The sequence below is a fragment of the Schistocerca piceifrons genome, unplaced genomic scaffold (genome assembly GCF_021461385.2).
Source record: "Schistocerca piceifrons isolate TAMUIC-IGC-003096 unplaced genomic scaffold, iqSchPice1.1 HiC_scaffold_538, whole genome shotgun sequence".
In the NCBI taxonomy this organism is placed as follows: Eukaryota; Metazoa; Arthropoda; class Insecta; order Orthoptera; family Acrididae; genus Schistocerca; species Schistocerca piceifrons.
In genome coordinates this window covers 112,512-128,973 of record NW_025728775.1, presented here as the reverse complement: position 1 = coordinate 128,973, position 16,462 = coordinate 112,512, and the positions used below count along the sequence as shown (strand labels likewise).

Genomic DNA, 16,462 nt, shown 5'->3' with positions numbered 1-16,462 from the left:
GTGCTGCTAGGACGCTTGATTTTAAGAACACGTATGAATATTACTACTCTGTCCTGCGTGAACTATATGACGCGGCGGGTACCTCTCCACTGCGGATCCATGATGTTCGTCGTATTAAAGCCAAGCTCTTGAGCCTTAAACGACGACAGATGGATGGTCTGCGAGTTAAGTCGAAACCTCACTCTCTTGTTGAAGGTGAACTGACATCCTTGTACCACCTGCTACGGCATCAGACTCGTCGTCGTCGCTCCTCATCTCTTCTCTTACGGTGGATGATGGGCGACAGCTTAGTGCACAGGAGGAAATGGTTCGTGCTCTTCATCAGTATTACACTAGTCTCTATTCTGCCGATGATTCTGGTGAGTCTCTTTCGGATGATGTCTTTGGGGATCTAACTGCGACGATCGCGCCTGACGCGAGCGGCGAATTTCTCCGGGAGTTCCAGGTAGATGATGTTTTCGATTTTATTGCTCGCTCTCCGTCCAGTAAATCGCCGGGTCCAGACGGCCTGCCTAAAGAATTTTATCTCCGTTTTTGGCCTCTTTTGGGTGGCATTTTTACGCAGATTTTAAATGAGATTGTCAGAGGGATGGATGTGCCTGCCGATTTTAAAGTAGGGAAAATTGTTTTAATTCCGAAGTCCTCTGGTCGTTTATCTGCTGCCAATCTTCGTCCGCTCACATTGCTGAATTTTGACTACAAGACAGCTGCTAGAGCGCTCAATAGCCGGTTGTCCTCTCTGCTTCGGGGTGTGATTGGTGCACATCAATGTTGTTTTCATGATAGATCTATTCTGACACCAGTAGCCGAATATCGGGATGTTGTCTCGGTTGCGGCGGTTACAAACGTACATTGTGCCTTTGCCTTCCTTGATTTTTATAAGGCTTTTGATCACGTCAGTCATGTGTTTTTAGATCGTGTTTTAGGTACAATAGGTTTTAACGCTTCATCACGTGGTGTTCTTGGCAATTTGTACAGGGGAATAACAGCTCGGGTGTCAGTCAATGGGCAGCTGACGCCGCCCATTGCTATCCGCCGCGGAGTGCCTCAGGGTAGTCCGCTCTCTATGTCTTTATTCGTTTTGTCCCTGGAACCGCTGCTTCGGACTATTGCTCTCAAGCTTCAGGGTATGTCCCTCTCTGGTGGGAAGCTCTCGGTTAAGGCATATGCGGATGATGTCGTTGTTCTCCTCCGTCAACGAGATGATATCCCGTTGTTGAAAGGGGCAGTTGATGCATACTGTCGTGTCTCTGGAGCGCGTCTCAATCAGGGTAAATGTAAGTTCCTTGATATTCGAGGATTTCGCGATGCTGACGTCCCTTGGGCCACTTTTGTCGATCGCCATACGTCCTTGGGGATTATCATTGATCGGTGTCCTCTAAAAATGGCGGCTCTCAATTGGAAATCTGTCACCGAGAAGATACAGGGGGCTCTGATGGTCCATGAGCAGCGCTCTGCTACCATTTTGCAAAAAGTCAGAATTTTAGACACCTACGTCCTATGTAAAGCTTATTATGTTGCTCAGCTGTTCCCACTTCCCATGATGGTGGCGAAAAGGTTGCGCCAATTGTCTAGCAGGTTTATATGGAAGGGCCATCTATTCAAGTTACGTTACGAGGTAATGACGAAACCGCGTCTCTCCGGAGGCTTGGGCCTCTCTGACATTACTCGCAAGGCGTCTGCTTTGTACGTCCGCCGAACGACTCTAATTGTTACGCAAGAAGTGACTTCAATTACATCCAGGCTTTTTACTGTTGTGCGTCCGGCGAGCCTTGCTCCACCTGTCGATGTCGGACGCCTAAATTTTAAGTTGAAACACATTCGGGAATTTTACATAGCGGTGAGTTACCTCGGTGACGTCTTCTTGCGGCGACCGGTGCCAACGACCAAGAGCTTGATTGCCCGCTGGGAGGGGCTGGCCAGTCCCAATCCAATAGAACTGGCGTCTCCATCCGTGTCCTGGAGGAACGTCTGGAAGAACGTTAGTCTGCCGATCCACTCTATGGCCGTGGCGTCCACGTGGTATAGGGTAATAAATAATTTGGTTCCCACCAACGTACGACTGCACCGTGTTGGTCTTTCTGACACGGACACCTGTACTCGGTGTGGTCTCCTGGATACCCTTGAACATCGATTCACCTGCTGTGGGCACCTTGCTAATTGGCGTTGGCTCAGGAAACAACTTGCTTTTGTCACTAGGTCTGCTGAAGCCGCTTATACTATTGACATCATCGTCCGGCCCGATTCTTCCTTTTTTCCGCGGACGAAGCTCCATACCGTCATGTGGTTGATTGGCCATTTCGTACATTTTGTCAACAGTTGTCATGAAGAGGATGGACACCTAGCGTTTCGGCAGTACATGCTTACTGCTTACTGGCAGCGCTTGCGATTGCCAGGCCTCCGAGATGATTTTGCCAATATGCTTAGCCTGACATTTGAAAGAGAGGGTGTTGGCTAAGGTCACCTGTGTGAGCCATTTTCTTTTATACTGTTTCTGAATTTGCCGCCTTTATGTATGTTTCTTCTCTACACCAGGACTGAAGTTTTCGTTTTTTAACCTTTATTTCAGTAAGCAGTCTACATTATATAGTCACGTTTTAGGATTTTAATTTCAGTACTGCACTTCTTTTGAAGTGGCTGTGTGGTGGATATTCTTTAATATTTTTTTCAATAGATATATTCGTTTCGAGTGGTAGAGTGTCTGCTTCAAAAAAAAAAAAAAAAAAAAAAAAAAAAAAAAAAAAAAAAAAAAAAAAAAAGGGGTATGATTCCTGCTTAGGGAAAAAATACTAAAAAAAAAAAAAAAAAAGTGGCAGAGCGCTGGTCTAGTAAACCAGAGGTTGTGAGTTCGATCCTCACAGGAGGCAAAAGAATTTTGTAACAGCCCCTTCTAACGTAGATCTTTCGAAAAAAAGCGGTCAAGGAAAAAAAAAGATTATGAATGGGTGCGGTATTTAAGAAATGCTCTCGCAAATGAATAGTGCGAATGGTGCTATTAAAGTAGGCACCAGAAACTGCTGCTTTTGGCAGTCTCCGGAGAATGCCGACGTGGAATACTTAGTTCTTGTGATGTATTTTCTACCCCTGGTAGAGACCCTCGCGGTTGTCGTCGTCGTCGGCGCCGCCGCCGCTTTGGTAATAGCGGCAACTCGCCATTGTATGACATAGGGTGAGGTACCTTCTGAAAGCGACTGAGATGGCAGTAAGCGATTGAAGCTGATTTGCAACCTCTTGTTTGATCATCGTCACAAGGGCTTGAATGTAACTTGCGATGGGACACAGCAAGAAGTAGCGTCGCCTTTTTAGTACTGAAATTGGAGATGGAGAATTGCGTCAAAGATGGGAAATTCATTCCGGCAAGCGTACAAATGGCGACAATGAGGTGTGTGTGGGGAAGCATATTGCGCCAGTAAAAAAAAAAAAAAAAAAAAAAAAAAGGGGTATGATTCCTGCTTAGGGTGCAGGAGGTCCCGGGTTCAAATCCCGCACGAGCCCTAGCGTTTTGTGCAAACTGGTCGCACGTAGGTGGCTGAGTCAGCGCAAAAAGCTGCCCGTCAGTGTAAAGTGAATTTCATACTTGGTGTAAAGAAATGACCGTCTGGTCCGACGTATGAAGGTGATTGCCAAGCTTTAGGTACAGAACGTGGCAAATGCTTGTCGGTATGTCTTGTTTAAAGTGATGAAAAAGTGTTTCCGCCCGGGATCGAACCGGGGACCTTCTGCGTGTTAGGCAGACGTGATAACCGCTACACCACGGAAACTACTGCTTTCGTTCTTGCTTCTCAGAGAACTTGTAGCAAGGTTGCCATCGTAACTTAAAAATTCAGTAAATGCGGCACTTGCATGACGAAGGTACATGTAGCAGATCCACACACGACGTGGCTCACTCGAGTAGTATGCGACATAGGCAGGAAAATACTGTTCCCGCCCGGGATCGAACCGGGGACCTTCTGCGTGTGAAGCAGACGTGATAACCGCTACACTACGGAAACGACGGGTACGCTCTGTCCAGCATTGTACACTCGAAGACGCCTCAGCCTTTCTCCCGTCCGCGCATGCACACACCATAGTTCATTTGACAGCCTGAAACCCATCGTAGCCGAGGGCTCAACAAGTATTCGGGGTGCTCGAGAGGGTGTACGTCGTAGCATCCCCAACGAGATAGCGGCGTTTCGCGCAGTCGTTATTGCAAGTCACATCAGCAAAAACAATCACCTCCTTAGCAGCAGGCAGTGCGCACCCGGCGGCAGCTCTACATGAAGATGCCAATAGCCCTGGAAGGCCGCCGACCGCGGGCCACGGCACCTCCGAGAACGGTGCTGCCCGTGACCCACGGTGTCGCCACACAGTCTGTCGAAGAACAGCACTGCCGGCAGAAAGCACCTTCCCCATCCCGCCAGCCGCACCAGATTCAAAGAGCACCCTGGACGACTTCGAGGGATGCAGTTTGCTGAAATAATTGGCGTTCACGCTGTCACAGGGCTCGTTGGTCTAGGGGTATGATTCCTGCTTAGGGTGCAGGAGGTCCCGGGTTCAAATCCCGGACGAGCCCTAGCGTTTTGTGCAAACTGGTCGCACGTAGGTGGCTGAGTCAGCGCAAAAAGCTGCCCGTCAGTGTAAAGTGAATTTCATACTTGGTGTAAAGAAATGACCGTCTGGTCCGACGTATGAAGGTGATTGCCAAGCTTTAGGTACAGAACGTGGCAAATGCTTGTCGGTATGTCTTGTCTAAAGTGATGAAAAAGTGTTTCCGCCCGGGATCGAACCGGGGACCTTCTGCGTGTTAGGCAGACGTGATAACCGCTACACCACGGAAACTACTGCTTTCGTTCTTGCTTCTCAGAGAACTTGTAGCAAGGTTGCCATCGTAACTTAAAAATTCAGTAAATGCGGCACTTGCATGACGAAGGTACATGTAGCAGATCCACACACGACGTGGCTCACTCGAGTAGTATGCGACATAGGCAGGAAAATACTGTTCCCGCCCGGGATCGAACCGGGGACCTTCTGCGTGTGAAGCAGACGTGATAAGCGCTACACTACGGAAACGACGGATACGCTCTGTCCATCCTTGTACACTCGAAGACGCCTCAGCCTTTCTCCCGTCCGCGCATGCACACACCATAGTTCATTTGACAGCCTGAAACCCATCGTAGCCGAGGGCTCAACAAGTATTCGGGATGCTCGAGAGGGTGTATGTCGTAGCATCCCCAACGAGATAGCGGCGTTTCGCGCAGTCGTTATTGCAAGTCACATCAGCAAAAACAATCACCTCCTTAGCAGCAGGCAGTGCGCACCCGGCGGCAGCTCTACATGAAGATGCCAATAGCCCTGGAAGGCCGCCGACCGCGGGCCACGGCACCTCCGAGAACGGTGCTGCCCGTGACCCACGGTGTCGCCACACAGTCTGTCGAAGAACAGCACTGCCGGCAGAAAGCACCTTCCCCATCCCGCCAGCCGCACCAGATTCAAAGAGCACCCTGGACGACTTCGAGGGATGCAGTTTGCTGAAATAATTGGCGTTCACGCTGTCACAGGGCTCGTTGGTCTAGGGGTATGATTCCTGCTTAGGGTGCAGGAGGTCCCGGGTTCAAATCCCGGACGAGCCCTAGCGTTTTGTGCAAACTGGTCGCACGTAGGTGGCTGAGTCAGCGCAAAAAGCTGCCCGTCAGTGTAAAGTGAATTTCATACTTGGTGTAAAGAAATGACCGTCTGGTCCGACGTATGAAGGTGATTGCCAAGCTTTAGGTACAGAACGTGGCAAATGCTTGTCGGTATGTCTTGTTTAAAGTGATGAAAAAGTGTTTCCGCCCGGGATCGAACCGGGGACCTTCTGCGTGTTAGGCAGACGTGATAACCGCTACACCACGGAAACTACTGCTTTCGTTCTTGCTTCTCAGAGAACTTGTAGCAAGGTTGCCATCGTAACTTAAAAATTCAGTAAATGCGGCACTTGCATGACGAAGGTACATGTAGCAGATCCGCACACGACGTGGCTCACTCGAGTAGTATGCGACATAGGCAGGAAAATACTGTTCCCGCCCGGGATCGAACCGGGGACCTTCTGCGTGTGAAGCAGACGTGATAAGCGCTACACTACGGAAACGACGGATACGCTCTGTCCATCCTTGTACACTCGAAGACGCCTCAGCCTTTCTCCCGTCCGCGCATGCACACACCATAGTTCATTTGACAGCCTGAAACCCATCGTAGCCGAGGGCTCAACAAGTATTCGGGGTGCTCGAGAGGGTGTATGTCGTAGCATCCCCAACGAGATAGCGGCGTTTCGCGCAGTCGTTATTGCAAGTCACATCAGCAAAAACAATCACCTCCTTAGCAGCAGGCAGTGCGCACCCGGCGGCAGCTCTACATGAAGATGCCAATAGCCCTGGAAGGCCGCCGACCGCGGGCCACGGCACCTCCGAGAACGGTGCTGCCCGTGACCCACGGTGTCGCCACACAGTCTGTCGAAGAACAGCACTGCCGGCAGAAAGCACCTTCCCCATCCCGCCAGCCGCACCAGATTCAAAGAGCACCCTGGACGACTTCGAGGGATGCAGTTTGCTGAAATAATTGGCGTTCACGCTGTCACAGGGCTCGTTGGTCTAGGGGTATGATTCCTGCTTAGGGTGCAGGAGGTCCCGGGTTCAAATCCCGCACGAGCCCTAGCGTTTTGTGCAAACTGGTCGCACGTAGGTGGCTGAGTCAGCGCAAAAAGCTGCCCGTCAGTGTAAAGTGAATTTCATACTTGGTGTAAAGAAATGACCGTCTGGTCCGACGTATGAAGGTGATTGCCAAGCTTTAGGTACAGAACGTGGCAAATGCTTGTCGGTATGTCTTGTTTAAAGTGATGAAAAAGTGTTTCCGCCCGGGATCGAACCGGGGACCTTCTGCGTGTTAGGCAGACGTGATAACCGCTACACCACGGAAACTACTGCTTTCGTTCTTGCTTCTCAGAGAACTTGTAGCAAGGTTGCCATCGTAACTTAAAAATTCAGTAAATGCGGCACTTGCATGACGAAGGTACATGTAGCAGATCCACACACGACGTGGCTCACTCGAGTAGTATGCGACATAGGCAGGAAAATACTGTTCCGGCCCGGGATCGAACCGGGGACCTTCTGCGTGTGAAGCAGACGTGATAACCGCTACACTACGGAAACGACGGATACGCTCTGTCCATCCTTGTACACTCGAAGACGCCTCAGCCTTTCTCCCGTCCGCGCATGCACACACCATAGTTCATTTGACAGCCTGAAACCCATCGTAGCCGAGGGCTCAACAAGTATTCGGGGTGCTCGAGAGGGTGTATGTCGTAGCATCCCCAACGAGATAGCGGCGTTTCGCGCAGTCGTTATTGCAAGTCACATCAGCAAAAACAATCACCTCCTTAGCAGCAGGCAGTGCGCACCCGGCGGCAGCTCTACATGAAGATGCCAATAGCCCTGGAAGGCCGCCGACCGCGGGCCACGGCACCTCCGAGAACGGTGCTGCCCGTGACCCACGGTGTCGCCACACAGTCTGTCGAAGAACAGCACTGCCGGCAGAAAGCACCTTCCCCATCCCGCCAGCCGCACCAGATTCAAAGAGCACCCTGGACGACTTCGAGGGATGCAGTTTGCTGAAATAATTGGCGTTCACGCTGTCACAGGGCTCGTTGGTCTAGGGGTATGATTCCTGCTTAGGGTGCAGGAGGTCCCGGGTTCAAATCCCGGACGAGCCCTAGCGTTTTGTGCAAACTGGTCGCACGTAGGTGGCTGAGTCAGCGCAAAAAGCTGCCCGTCAGTGTAAAGTGAATTTCATACTTGGTGTAAAGAAATGACCGTCTGGTCCGACGTATGAAGGTGATTGCCAAGCTTTAGGTACAGAACGTGGCAAATGCTTGTCGGTATGTCTTGTTTAAAGTGATGAAAAAGTGTTTCCGCCCGGGATCGAACCGGGGACCTTCTGCGTGTTAGGCAGACGTGATAACCGCTACACCACGGAAACTACTGCTTTCGTTCTTGCTTCTCAGAGAACTTGTAGCAAGGTTGCCATCGTAACTTAAAAATTCAGTAAATGCGGCACTTGCATGACGAAGGTACATGTAGCAGATCCACAAACGACGTGGCTCACTCGAGTAGTATGCGACATAGGCAGGAAAATACTGTTCCCGCCCGGGATCGAACCGGGGACCTTCTGCGTGTGAAGCAGACGTGATAACCGCTACACTACGGAAACGACGGATACGCTCTGTCCATCCTTGTACACTCGAAGACGCCTCAGCCTTTCTCCCGTCCGCGCATGCACACACCATAGTTCATTTGACAGCCTGAAACCCATCGTAGCCGAGGGCTCAACAAGTATTCGGGGTGCTCGAGAGGGTGTATGTCGTAGCATCCCCAACGAGATAGCGGCGTTTCGCGCAGTCGTTATTGCAAGTCACATCAGCAAAAACAATCACCTCCTTAGCAGCAGGCAGTGCGCACCCGGCGGCAGCTCTACATGAAGATGCCAATAGCCCTGGAAGGCCGCCGACCGCGGGCCACGGCACCTCCGAGAACGGTGCTGCCCGTGACCCACGGTGTCGCCACACAGTCTGTCGAAGAACAGCACTGCCGGCAGAAAGCACCTTCCCCATCCCGCCAGCCGCACCAGATTCAAAGAGCACCCTGGACGACTTCGAGGGATGCAGTTTGCAGAAATAATTGGCGTTCACGCTGTCACAGGGCTCGTTGGTCTAGGGGTAAGTTCCGCTTTAGACGCCGTGCAGTGTGGACGTGCCTAGTCTTCCGCTCCGCCGTAGCGTTACGTATAGTGGACTATCGTTGTTTACGTGTTGTGTTGCAACTTCTGTGAGTGTTTCTCCGACGTTGTTTCGTACCTTGTGTTACTTTCTGTCCTTATTTCAGTGTGTTGTGTGTAGCGGTTTCGACCGCCTATTTTGAAAATGTCGTCCCAGGTTATTCCTCGTCAGGCTACAGTTAGTTTTACTTTCGACAAGTCAACCCGCAATGTGCAACCTAGTTCCCTTGAGATTCATGATTGGTTGGTAGATACCTTTGGTGTTCATTCGGATCAGGTGCACACTGCTTATTTTGATGCCGAACTGTATGTTTTCTTTGTTAAGTTCATGGACCCACTTCAGGTTGATAAAATTCTTTCTAAATATGGTCATCAAGTTCTCTTTCGGCATCGGGATGATTCTGTAAGTACCGTTCTGCTTTCCAATGCTTCCATCACGTATACCAATGTTCGTGTTTACAACCTTCCACCGGAGGTGGATAATGTCTATCTTAAGGAGGGTCTACAGAAGTATGGTGATGTAAAGAGCATTCGCCTTGAACGCTGGTCAAGCCAACATCGCCTGCAATGTTACAGTGGTATTCGTTCAGTCGAAATGCACGTTAAGCAGAATATTCCATCTCATCTGCAGATCGGTGGATATCGTGTCCATGTAACATATAGTGGTCAGGTGGGCACCTGTTTTTTGTGCAATGAAAGTGGTCACGTGCGTACCGACTGTCCGCGGAGAGTTTTTGTTTTAAAAAATTCTCTCGAACAGCGTCGCAAGTTAACGGTCGCTGACCTCGTTGCAGGTGGTTCTGCTCTTGGTGTAGCACAGTCCAGTGGTAGTAGCGCCCCGCCACAGGTTTTGCGCACCCCTGACGCAGAATTTCCTCCTTTGCGTGCTAAATCTGATGTTGTTCCGTCTGTCCCTCAGGTGGGTGTGCCACTTTTGAATAATAAGAGGCGTCGCCCACACGATGGAAATAGTACGGATGAGGATCTCCCTGAGATGCCCCAGTCCGAGCGACCGGCATCCTCCGAGCCACTGTGTACTGTAGCTGCTCCCTGCCCTCCTGAGGTAGCGGTTCCGGTGGCGGCTGCTGGCGCCCCTCCGGCCTCCGACGCAGCTTCTCTCGAGTCGGGTCGTCGGTCGGGCCTGTTGGCGCCGTCTTCCGAACCGACTTCGATGTCACAACAAGTGGAGCCGCGACAACTTCCTGCTTCGCTGCCCCATACCTCTGCCAGCGGAGCTGCTCCGCTTCCTTCCAACTCTGCGGCCTCGGACCTTCCTGCTCACGTTTCGCCTCCGTGCAGTCCATGTTTGCCGGAAGCTAGTGCAGGTGTTGACCATTCCGTTTTGTCGGATGTTTCCCCCGCGACCCCGGATCCCCCATGTGGACCGGCGCGGGTGGTGTCGGATACAGAACTTGACCCTCCTACGTCACCGGCGGCTGAAGTTTCCTTGCCCGTCAGCCGACGCAAGTTACGCGTTCAGCCGAACGTTAATGCTGTTCGTAAAAAACCGAAACGTAAGGGATCCGCGGAACGGGGTAGCAGTCCCCCTCCCTCGGATGCCTCTGTCACCCCTGCTATGGACTGTGACGCTGGTGCGTCGGTGTAGGTGATTTGTTTTCTCGCTTTTCTCTCTATGGTTCAAGCATACACCTTTCTTACCTTAAATGTTAACCGTATTGAGTCCGACGTTCGCATTGCCTCTTTGCGGCAGTTTATTTACGACGCCTGTGCGGACGTAGTGTTTTTGCAGGAAGTGTTGTTTTCTGATCTCTCTCTACCTGGATTTCAAACTGTTTTTAATGTCGCGCCGGAATATTCAACAGGAACTGCTCTTTTCTTTCGAGAGGGCATTCCTATTACTGACATTGAATTCCTTGACTCTGGCCGTGGGATTGGTTGTCGTCTTTTTGATCTCCGCCTCGTTGTTTTGTATGCCCCCTCTGGTTCGGGTCACACTGTGGCTCGATCGCGCTTTTATAAAGAAGAGCTTATTTATCTTTTGCGCCAGAGTCCTCGGAGTCTCCTGCTCGGAGGCGATTTTAATTGTGTTTTACGCCCTGCAGACCAGTCCCCCAATTTTAATTATTGCCGTGATTTACATGACTTAGTTCGTACGATGCATCTGCGTGATGTTTGGGAACACAAATATCCAACCCTGGTGAAATATACGTTTTTTACCGCGTCCTCATGCAGTAGACTCGACAGATTCTATTTATCTGATTTTTTATGTGATAAAATTCTTTCTGTCGATGTTATTCCTACTAGTTTTTCTGACCATTGTGCTTTTACTGCAACTGTAAATCTTAGTCGCCAACCTGCAAAACTTTATCGTTCCCAGTGGATGTTAAATGTTTCCCACCTTGCCGACAGTGCTATGGATGATGTTATAAGTGGCGTGTGGGAGCGATGTCTTCGCTCTGTCCCGCGATACCCCTCCTTGCTGGTTTGGTGGACTGCGTTTGCCAAGCCCAAGATTCGTCAGACTTTGATTTTCTACTGTGCTGCTAGGACGCGTGCTTTTAAGAACACGTATGAATATTACTACTCTGTCCTGCGTGAACTATATGACGCGGCGGGTACCTCTCCACTGCGGATCCATGATGTTCGTCGTATTAAAGCCAAGCTCTTGAGCCTTAAACGACGACAGATGGATGGTCTGCGAGTTAAGTCGAAACCTCACTCTCTTGTTGAAGGTGAACTGACATCCTTGTACCACCTGCTACGGCATCAGACTCGTCGTCGTCGCTCCTTCATCTCTTCTCTTACGGTGGATGATGGGCGACAGCTTATTGCACAGGAGGAAATGGTTCGTGCTCTTCATCAGTATTACACTAGTCTATATTCTGCCGATGATTCTGGTGAGTCTCTTTCGGATGATGTCTTTGGGGATCTAACTGCGACGATCGCGCCTGACGCGAACGGCGAATTTCTCCGGGAGTTCCAGGTAGATGATGTTTTCGATTTTATTGCTCGCTCTCCGTCCAGTAAATCGCCGGGTCCAGACGGCCTGCCTAAAGAATTTTATCTCCGTTTTTGGCCTCTTTTGGGTGGCATTTTTACGCAGATTTTAAATGAGATTGTCAGGGGGATGGATGTGCCTGCCGATTTTAAAGTAGGGAAAATTGTTTTAATCCCGAAGTCCTCTGGTCGTTTATCTGCTGCCAATCTTCGTCCGCTCACATTGCTGAATTTTGACTATAGGACAGCTGCTAGAGCGCTCAATAGCCGGTTGTCTTCTCTGCTTCGGGGTGTGATTGGTGTACATCAATGTTGTTTTCATGATAGATCTATTCTGACACCAGTAGCCGAATATCGGGATGTTGTCTCGGTTGCGGCGGTTACAAACGTACATTGTGCCTTTGCCTTCCTTGATTTTTATAAGGCTTTTGATCACGTCAGTCATGTGTTTTTAGATCGTGTTTTAGGTACAATAGGTTTTAACGCTTCATCACGTGGTGTTCTTGGCAATTTGTATAGGGGAATAACAGCTCGGGTGTCAGTCAATGGGCAGCTGACGCCGCCCATTGCTATCCGCCGCGGAGTGCCTCAGGGTAGTCCGCTCTCTATGTCTTTATTCGTATTGTCCCTGGAACCGCTGCTTCGGACTATTGCTCTCAAGCTTCAGGGTATGTCCCTCTCTGGTGGGAAGCTCTCTGTTAAGGCATATGCGGATGATGTCGTTGTTCTCCTCCGTCAACGTGATGATATCCCGTTGTTGAAAGGGGCGGTTGATGCATACTGTCGTGTCTCTGGAGCGCGTCTCAATCAGGGTAAATGTAAGTTCCTTGATATTCGAGGATTTCGCGATGCTGACGTCCCTTGGGCCACTTTTGTCGATCGCCATACGTCCTTGGGGATTATCATTGATCGGTGTCCTCTAAAAATGGCGGCTCTCAATTGGAAATCTGTCACCGAGAAGATACAGGGGGCTCTGATGGTCCATGAGCAGCGCTCTGCTACCATTTTGCAAAAAGTCAGAATTTTAGACACCTACGTTCTATGTAAAGCTTATTATGTTGCTCAGCTGTTCCCACTTCCCATGATGGTGGCGAAAAGGTTGCGCCAATTGTCTAGCAGGTTTATATGGAAGGGCCATCTATTCAAGTTACGTTACGAGGTAATGACGAAACCGCGTCTCTCCGGAGGCTTGGGCCTCTCTGACATTACTCGCAAGGCGTCTGCTTTGTACGTCCGCCGAACGACTCTAATTGTTACGCAAGAAGTGACTTCAATTACATCCAGACTTTTTACTGTTGTGCGTCCGGCGAGCCTTGCTCCACCTGTCGATGTCGGACGCCTAAATTTTAAGTTGAAACACATTCGGGAATTTTACATTGCGGTGAGTTACCTCGGTGACGTCTTCTTGCGGCGACCGGTGCCAACGACCAAGGGCTTGATTGCCCGCTGGGAGGGGCTGGCCGGTCCCAATCCAATAGAACTGGCGTCTCCATCTGTGTCCTGGAGGAACGTCTGGAAGAACGTTAGTCTGCCGATCCACTCTATGGCCGTGGCGTCCACGTGGTATAGGGTAATAAATAATTTGGTTCCCACCAATGTACGACTGCACCATATTGGTCTTTCTGACACGGACACCTGTACTCGGTGTGGTCTCCTGGATACCCTTGAACATCGATTCACCTGCTGTGGGCACCTTGCTAATTGGCGTTGGCTCAGGAAACAACTTGCTTTTGTCACTAGGTCTGCTGAAGCCGCTTATACTATTGACATCATCGTCCGGCCCGATTCTTCCTTTTTTCCGCGGACGAAGCTCCATACCGTCATGTGGTTGATTGGCCATTTCGTACATTTTGTCAACAGTTGTCATGAAGAGGATGGACACCTAGCGTTTCGGCAGTACATGCTTACTGCTTACTGGCAGCGCTTGCGATTGCCAGGCCTCCGAGATGATTTTGCCAATATGCTTAGCCTGACATTTGAAAGAGAGGGTGTTGGCTAAGGTCACCTGTGTGAGCCATTTTCTTTTATACTGTTTCTGGATTTGCCGCCTTTATATATGTTTCTTCTCTACACCAGGACTGAAGTTTTCGTGTTTTAATCTTTATTTCAGCCAGCAGTCTACATTATATAGTCATGTTTTAGGATTTTAATTTCAGTACTGAAAAAAAAAAAAAAAAAAAAAGGGGTATGATTCCTGCTTAGGGTGCAGGAGGTCCCGGGTTCAAATCCCGGACGAGCCCTAGCGTTTTGTGCCATCTGATCGCACGTCAGTGGCTGAGTCAGCGCAAAAAGCTCGCCGTCAATATTATATGAATTTCTTATTCGATGTGAGCAATTGACACTCGGGTCCGACGCGTGAAGGCGATTACGAAGGCTTCGGGTACAGATGGTAGCAGGTGCATGTTAGTACGTCTTGCTTAAAGTGATGAAAAAGTGTTTCCGCCCGGGATCGAACCGGGGACCTTCTGCGTGTTAGCCAGACGTGATAACCGCTACACCACGGAAACTGCTTGTGTGCACCTTACTTCACAGACAACTTGTAGTGATGTTGCCATCGTAACTAAAAAATTCAATAAATGTGGTACTTGCAAAACGAAGGGACATGCAGCAGATCCACACACGACGTGGCTCATTGGAGGACAATACGACATAGGCAGGAAAATACTGTTCCCGCCCGGGATCGAACCGGAGACCTTCTGCGTGTGAAGCAGACGTGATAACCGCTACACTACGGAAACGACGGACACGAGGAGTCCGTCCTTGTTCACTCGAACTTGCCTCAGACTTTCTCTCGTCCGCGAATGCACACACGACAGTTCTTTTGTCAGCCTGGAACCCATCACAGCCGAGGGCTCAAGAAGTCTTCGGGGTGCTCGAGAGGGTGTCTGCCGTAGCACCCCTAACGAGATAGCGGCGTTTCGCGCAGTCGTTATTGCAAGTCATATCAGCAAAAGCAATCACTTTCTCAGCAGCAGGCAGTGCGAGCCAAGCGGCAGCTCTACATGAAGGTACCAATAGCCCAGGAAGGCCGCCGACCGCGGGAATTCGCGCCTCCCACATCCCGCCAGCGTACACGAGACTTCCAGGGCACCCTGGACGACATCGAGGGACTGGAGTAATTGGCATTCGCCGCGTCACACGGCTCGTTGGTCTAGGGGTATGATTCCTGCTTAGGGTGCAGGAGGTCCCGGGTTCAAATCCCGGACGAGCCCTAGCGTTTTGTGCCATCTGATCGCACGTCAGTGGCTGAGTCAGCGCAAAAAGCTCGCCGTCAATATTATATGAATTTCTTATTCGATGTGAGCAATTGACATTTGGGTCCGACGCGTGAAGGCGATTACGAAGGCTTCGGGTACAGATGGTAGCAGGTGCATGTTAGTACGTCTTGCTTAAAGTGATGAAAAAGTGTTTCCGCCTGGGATCGAACCGGGGACCTTCTGCGTGTTAGGCAGACGTGATAACCGCTACACCACGGAAACTGCTTGTGTGCACCTTACTTCACAGACAACTTGTAGTGATGTTGCCATCGTAACTAAAAAATTCAATAAATGTGGTACTTGCAAAACGAAGGGACATGCAGCAGATCCACACACGACGTGGCTCATTGGAGGACAATACGACATAGGCAGGAAAATACTGTTCCCGCCCGGGATCGAACCGGAGACCTTCTGCGTGTGAAGCAGACGTGATAACCGCTACACTACGGAAACGACGGACACGAGGAGTCCGTCCTTGTTCACTCGAACTTGCCTCAGACTTTCTCTCGTCCGCGAATGCACACACGACAGTTCTTTTGTCAGCCTGGAACCCATCACAGCCGAGGGCTCAAGAAGTCTTCGGGGTGCTCGAGAGGGTGTCTGCCGTAGCACCCCTAACGAGATAGCGGCGTTTCGCGCAGTCGTTATTGCAAGTCATATCAGCAAAAGCAATCACTTTCTCAGCAGCAGGCAGTGCGAGCCAAGCGGCAGCTCTACATGAAGGTACCAATAGCCCAGGAAGGCCGCCGACCGCGGGAATTCGCGCCTCCCACATCCCGCCAGCGTACACGAGACTTCCAGGGCACCCTGGACGACATCGAGGGACTGGAGTAATTGGCATTCGCCGCGTCACACGGCTCGTTGGTCTAGGGGTATGATTCCTGCTTAGGGTGCAGGAGGTCCCGGGTTCAAATCCCGGACGAGCCCTAGCGTTTTGTGCCATCTGATCGCACGTCAGTGGCTGAGTCAGCGCAAAAAGCTCGCCGTCAATATTATATGAATTTCTTATTCGATGTGAGCAATTGACACTCGGGTCCGACGCGTGAAGGCGATTACGAAGGCTTCGGGTACAGATGGTAGCAGGTGCATGTTAGTACGTCTTGCTTAAAGTGATGAAAAAGTGTTTCCGCCTGGGATCGAACCGGGGACCTTCTGCGTGTTAGGCAGACGTGATAACCGCTACACCACGGAAACTGCTTGTGTGCACCTTACTTCACAGACAACTTGTAGTGATGTTGCCATCGTAACTAAAAAATTCAATAAATGTGGTACTTGCAAAACGAAGGGACATGCAGCAGATCCACACACGACGTGGCTCATTGGAGGACAATACGACATAGGCAGGAAAATACTGTTCCCGCCCGGGATCGAACCGGAGACCTTCTGCGTGTGAAGCAGACGTGATAACCGCTACACTACGGAAACGACGGACACGAGGAGTCCGTCCTTGTTCACTCGAACTT

General features: G+C 50.5%; 22 non-coding genes across 22 annotated transcripts; 6 read left to right on the top strand and 16 right to left on the bottom strand.

The window, feature by feature from the left end:
* Nucleotides 1-3,688: 3,688 nt before the first annotated feature.
* Trnav-aac lies at nucleotides 3,689-3,761 on the bottom strand. Its single transcript has one exon. It is a non-coding gene; the product is annotated as a tRNA-Val (tRNA).
* A 158-nt stretch (nucleotides 3,762-3,919) lies between these two features.
* On the bottom strand, nucleotides 3,920-3,992 carry Trnav-cac. Its single transcript has one exon. It is a non-coding gene; the product is annotated as a tRNA-Val (tRNA).
* Nucleotides 3,993-4,480: 488 nt separating this feature from the next.
* Trnap-agg lies at nucleotides 4,481-4,552 on the top strand. Its single transcript has one exon. It is a non-coding gene; the product is annotated as a tRNA-Pro (tRNA).
* A 193-nt stretch (nucleotides 4,553-4,745) lies between these two features.
* On the bottom strand, nucleotides 4,746-4,818 carry Trnav-aac. The gene has a single exon. It is a non-coding gene; the product is annotated as a tRNA-Val (tRNA).
* Nucleotides 4,819-4,976: 158 nt separating this feature from the next.
* Nucleotides 4,977-5,049, bottom strand: Trnav-cac. The gene has a single exon. It is a non-coding gene; the product is annotated as a tRNA-Val (tRNA).
* Nucleotides 5,050-5,537: 488 nt separating this feature from the next.
* On the top strand, nucleotides 5,538-5,609 carry Trnap-agg. Its single transcript has one exon. It is a non-coding gene; the product is annotated as a tRNA-Pro (tRNA).
* A 193-nt stretch (nucleotides 5,610-5,802) lies between these two features.
* On the bottom strand, nucleotides 5,803-5,875 carry Trnav-aac. The gene has a single exon. It is a non-coding gene; the product is annotated as a tRNA-Val (tRNA).
* Nucleotides 5,876-6,033: 158 nt separating this feature from the next.
* On the bottom strand, nucleotides 6,034-6,106 carry Trnav-cac. The gene has a single exon. It is a non-coding gene; the product is annotated as a tRNA-Val (tRNA).
* Nucleotides 6,107-6,594: 488 nt separating this feature from the next.
* Trnap-agg lies at nucleotides 6,595-6,666 on the top strand. The gene has a single exon. It is a non-coding gene; the product is annotated as a tRNA-Pro (tRNA).
* Nucleotides 6,667-6,859: 193 nt separating this feature from the next.
* On the bottom strand, nucleotides 6,860-6,932 carry Trnav-aac. Its single transcript has one exon. It is a non-coding gene; the product is annotated as a tRNA-Val (tRNA).
* Nucleotides 6,933-7,090: 158 nt separating this feature from the next.
* On the bottom strand, nucleotides 7,091-7,163 carry Trnav-cac. The gene has a single exon. It is a non-coding gene; the product is annotated as a tRNA-Val (tRNA).
* A 488-nt stretch (nucleotides 7,164-7,651) lies between these two features.
* On the top strand, nucleotides 7,652-7,723 carry Trnap-agg. The gene has a single exon. It is a non-coding gene; the product is annotated as a tRNA-Pro (tRNA).
* A 193-nt stretch (nucleotides 7,724-7,916) lies between these two features.
* On the bottom strand, nucleotides 7,917-7,989 carry Trnav-aac. The gene has a single exon. It is a non-coding gene; the product is annotated as a tRNA-Val (tRNA).
* Nucleotides 7,990-8,147: 158 nt separating this feature from the next.
* Trnav-cac lies at nucleotides 8,148-8,220 on the bottom strand. Its single transcript has one exon. It is a non-coding gene; the product is annotated as a tRNA-Val (tRNA).
* Nucleotides 8,221-14,176: 5,956 nt separating this feature from the next.
* Trnav-aac lies at nucleotides 14,177-14,249 on the bottom strand. The gene has a single exon. It is a non-coding gene; the product is annotated as a tRNA-Val (tRNA).
* A 158-nt stretch (nucleotides 14,250-14,407) lies between these two features.
* Nucleotides 14,408-14,480, bottom strand: Trnav-cac. Its single transcript has one exon. It is a non-coding gene; the product is annotated as a tRNA-Val (tRNA).
* Nucleotides 14,481-14,882: 402 nt separating this feature from the next.
* Nucleotides 14,883-14,954, top strand: Trnap-agg. Its single transcript has one exon. It is a non-coding gene; the product is annotated as a tRNA-Pro (tRNA).
* Nucleotides 14,955-15,148: 194 nt separating this feature from the next.
* On the bottom strand, nucleotides 15,149-15,221 carry Trnav-aac. Its single transcript has one exon. It is a non-coding gene; the product is annotated as a tRNA-Val (tRNA).
* Nucleotides 15,222-15,379: 158 nt separating this feature from the next.
* On the bottom strand, nucleotides 15,380-15,452 carry Trnav-cac. The gene has a single exon. It is a non-coding gene; the product is annotated as a tRNA-Val (tRNA).
* Nucleotides 15,453-15,854: 402 nt separating this feature from the next.
* Trnap-agg lies at nucleotides 15,855-15,926 on the top strand. Its single transcript has one exon. It is a non-coding gene; the product is annotated as a tRNA-Pro (tRNA).
* A 194-nt stretch (nucleotides 15,927-16,120) lies between these two features.
* Nucleotides 16,121-16,193, bottom strand: Trnav-aac. The gene has a single exon. It is a non-coding gene; the product is annotated as a tRNA-Val (tRNA).
* Nucleotides 16,194-16,351: 158 nt separating this feature from the next.
* Nucleotides 16,352-16,424, bottom strand: Trnav-cac. Its single transcript has one exon. It is a non-coding gene; the product is annotated as a tRNA-Val (tRNA).
* Between the last annotated feature and the right edge of the window lie 38 nt (nucleotides 16,425-16,462).